The sequence below is a fragment of the Dasypus novemcinctus genome, chromosome 17, assembly GCF_030445035.2.
Source record: "Dasypus novemcinctus isolate mDasNov1 chromosome 17, mDasNov1.1.hap2, whole genome shotgun sequence".
In the NCBI taxonomy this organism is placed as follows: Eukaryota; Metazoa; Chordata; class Mammalia; order Cingulata; family Dasypodidae; genus Dasypus; species Dasypus novemcinctus.
The window spans coordinates 83393941-83397878 of record NC_080689.1 but is presented as its reverse complement, the minus strand read 5'-3'; the positions used below and the strand labels follow the sequence as shown (position 1 = coordinate 83397878).

Genomic DNA, 3938 nt, shown 5'->3' with positions numbered 1-3938 from the left:
TGTAACAGCAAATGCTTCTAAGGAAACAGGTGAGTGACATTGCTGTAGACAGATGGAAGGAAATGTTACATAAGAACGTGATCACCAAGATGCCAAGGGCTTCAGGAAGAAGACAAAGGACATGAAGACCACAGGGAGAGACACTGAGTGTGGACCAGGTCAGGAGGCTGTTAAAGGTTCTACCCACAGCACGGACAAGCTAGAAAAATAAGAGCAATTGAGAGAGCAGGGGGATGAGCAAGGAAGCACAGCTGCAAAATACTCGAGAGTCTCTTGGTAAACTCTAAGGAAAACAATTGCTTTAACCTGTGTTAGCCCCTGAGAAGCCACAGGAGCCTCTTGGCCATTTGGTCTTCAGAACTAACACCAGCAAACCCTTTCCAAAAGGGAACGCTATCATGATGCCTTTCCAAGCAGCTCTGGGAAAGGAAAGGAGGGAAGGGCACAGCTGCCTGATCTGGGGAAAAGGCACAACTAATGCAGCATAAAGACTAAAGGAGGTGTGCTGTGTGCTGTGACACAAAAGGAGATCACAGAAGGAAAATACCAAGCAGCACATGGGGGATGCAGCCAGCACAGAGAACAATGTCACTTTCACTGAAACCTGGACAAGTTCCACTTCTCTCAGGCTTTCTGTTGCATCATCCACCCTTCACTGTCCTAGAGATGTTGGAAAACCTCTTCAGCCTCCCTTTCCAGGCTCTCCAGATGAAGATGCTCTTCCACATAGAGAAACTGATGCATCTGTTGGTACTGAGCTGTAACCATCACCTTCCTTAAGACCAAATAATCCTGCAGGGATATTGGATTAGAAGAATTCCACACCCTGACTCTTACAGAGAACTTCAAAGGTGGTTAACTTGGCAACTTCATTTGTGTAAGCTATGAACTTCCTGCCCCAATGAAGGAAAGTGCCTTGGTTATTTGCTGGCCCTTTCTGTCCATCTCTGTGGTCACATCTCTAACCTGTCTAAAGTAAGCCCTCTCTTTTGTCCCAGGCTTCCTCCCTAGCCTGCTTCCTTCCCTATCATGCTTCTTTTATTAACCTTTCAATAGTTTCCTTCCTCACCTGAATCTTTTACATTTTATCTTATAACTATGTCTGGATTTCTTAAATATTTCAATATATATAGGTATGTACAATGTTATACAGAATCAAAAAGCAAAAAAAAAATTTCTACACTATCAATCATGCCCTGTTTTCTTCAAGAACTGGCATTATTTGCACTAATATGTAAAGGCCTCCATATGTGTTATTACTGATATATCACTTGAAACTAGTACTATTTCCAGCAAAGAATACACTATCCTTTAACTGTTAACTTCCTATAAAACCTTCCCTACAAAACTTATCTCAGCAGTATACAACCTGTATTTAAAAATAAAAAGCAAAACATTTTTTGCCTTACCTTTAAGTCCTGTTTTTTTTTGCTAGTTTCCTTAGTGAGAATTTTTTGGGTTTCCTGAGCAATTTTTCATAAAGCATCCATTTTCTTTACAAGTTTCTCCTGCAAAAGAACTGAGAGCATTAGTGACAGAGAAGATCTCAGAGATTACACATTAGCTATGAGCAAAGAAACTGGTTGAGGGAAATAATAATGTTGACTTTGAATGTAGTGGTCAGAATTTCCCTACTTAACCCTAGAGGTGACAGAATCATATAATAACAGGAATCTTGAAATGACCCTACAGAAAATATCCATTTCCTAAGAATGTGACTCCCAGACCTACTGGTAACCTGGCTATGAAGGAGTCCCGCTGCCTCAGAAGCCAGTGTTCCTGGTCCCACCTGCTCCACAATGAACCAGTCCCACATACATGCTCAAAGTTGCTAAGTAAACTTTCCTGAAGATGACTCAACCCAGCTTTGATTATAGTATCAAAATTTGTCAAGAGCAGTGAAAGGCTATACTGTCTTGGGATTATACTGCAAAATCAACACCTGCATTCTAGTCAACTTCATTGTCATAACCCTCATCTTTCTCGTGATTTAGCATCTTAAAGATTTCAATTTGCTTTCTAGGTGTCACATACCCTGTAATCCCCAGCAGCCTGTTCCACTGGTCTGTGGCTGTGACCCATGTACTATGGAGACTCAGAGCAGGGCCGCCAGAGCAGGTGCTTGTCAACCTCCAGAAGAGCTCCTCTGCCTCCTCGTGGGCCCCCCAAATCTGCACTCAGAGCTCTGCACTTGGCAAGGTCTGGCCTTTCTGGTGAGGAAAGCTGCTTCTTCAGTACTGCATTAGCTTTGAAATCTGTCTTGTCTGATGTTTGCCTGCACTCAGGACAGCAGATTGGAGCTCCAGTGTCCTCCCAGCAGAGGCAGAGACAGAGTCTGCAAAAGCTGTGGCCACAGTCCATGGTGACAGGGTCCATGAAATAGTTCATGCAGATGGAGCAGAGGAGCTTTTTCTGGAAGGCTTGCAGGGTCTCTGAATCCATGTTTCTGAAACTAAAACACAAGGAAAAGAAAAATGCACTCTAATTCTTTAATGAGGGAAAAAAGGGGTCTGGACAGTTAGTCTCTATCCAACCTATTGATTGACCCAAATAAAAAATCAGACATGATAAATAGAGACAGACTTGGTATCTTTCTAAAAATAAATGAGAAAATGGGATGTCAAGTACATCCTCTCATCATTTTTCACAAACGTCTCAGAACAATGTAAGGTGTTGGTGGCAGGCAAGATATGGGACTCTTGTATGGTATGCAGGATTGTTTTGATAACTCACAAATTCTGAAATAAAAAAATTAATATAAAAATTCCACATGAACTGATGATGTATATATATAGTTAAGGAGGATTAGGACAATGGTTCTCAAACTTGGATGCACATTAGATCACCTGACCTGTGGCTCAGGATGTTTTATTTATGCATTTCAGTTGATTCCAATATGCAATCAAGTTTGAAAAGAGCAATTTACCATAGTAGGGATCAAATCTGGCTTGACATTACAATTGTTTTAGGCATGTCAATTAAATATTAGTCTATACTCCAAGTAATTCATCAGAAATTCCTTAAGTGGAACTCGGGCATGAGTGTTTTTCAAAATTCCCCATGTGATTCCAATGCAAAGCAAAGTTAGAAAAGTGCTTTATAATTCTCCACACATACCCCTCTATTCCCTTTAGTGATCAGAAATCAGAACTTAAAATTGTTTTTTCCCTGCTTCTGCAATAGCTCAGTGATAGTCTACTTTCAATGTGCCTGCGAAATACAACATCACAAAACAAAATCATATTTGTTTTCTCAACCATTATATTTAATGAGTACTGATGTAACTACAAGTGTACTAAGAGCTATAACTTATTTTTATAATGTACAAAATTTTATTAACTCCATCAAATCATGTGAATTCTTTTTTTTTTTAAGATTTATTTTTATTTATTTAATTCCCCTCCCCCAGTTGTCTGTTTTCTGGGTCTTTTTGCTGCGTCTTGTTTCTTTGTCTGCTTCTGTTGTCGCAGATGCATGGGAAGTGTGTGCGGCGCTATTCCTCGGCAGGCTGCTTCCTCCTTCGCGCTGGGCAGCTCTCCTTATGGGTGCACTCCTTGCACGTGGGGCTCCCCTACACGGGGACACCCCTGCATGGCACAGCACTTCTTGCACATCAGCACTGCGCATGGGCCAGCTCCACACGGGTCAAGGAGGCCCGGGGTTTGAACCGCGGACCTCCCATGTGGTAGACGGATGCCCTAACCACTGGGCCAAAGTCCGTTTCCAAAATCATGTGAATTCTTTACACACTACTCATAAAGATGAAACTAAGAGTTGTAAAAAGATAATACACATTGTTTGTTTAATTAGATATTCCAATTCATTGAAATAAAAAATTCTAAAATCAAATGAATATGATTGAGCCCTTTATTTCCTAAGCCAGGTGGCTGACCGGCTGACCTACTATTGCAGTTATACCCTACTCTTGCACTTATCTG

General features: G+C 41.2%; 1 pseudogene; it reads right to left on the bottom strand.

Annotated features, from left to right (window-relative positions):
* Positions 1-624: 624 nt before the first annotated feature.
* On the bottom strand, positions 625-2442 carry LOC131273779 (putative tripartite motif-containing protein 64B; annotated as a pseudogene).
* Between the last annotated feature and the right edge of the window lie 1496 nt (positions 2443-3938).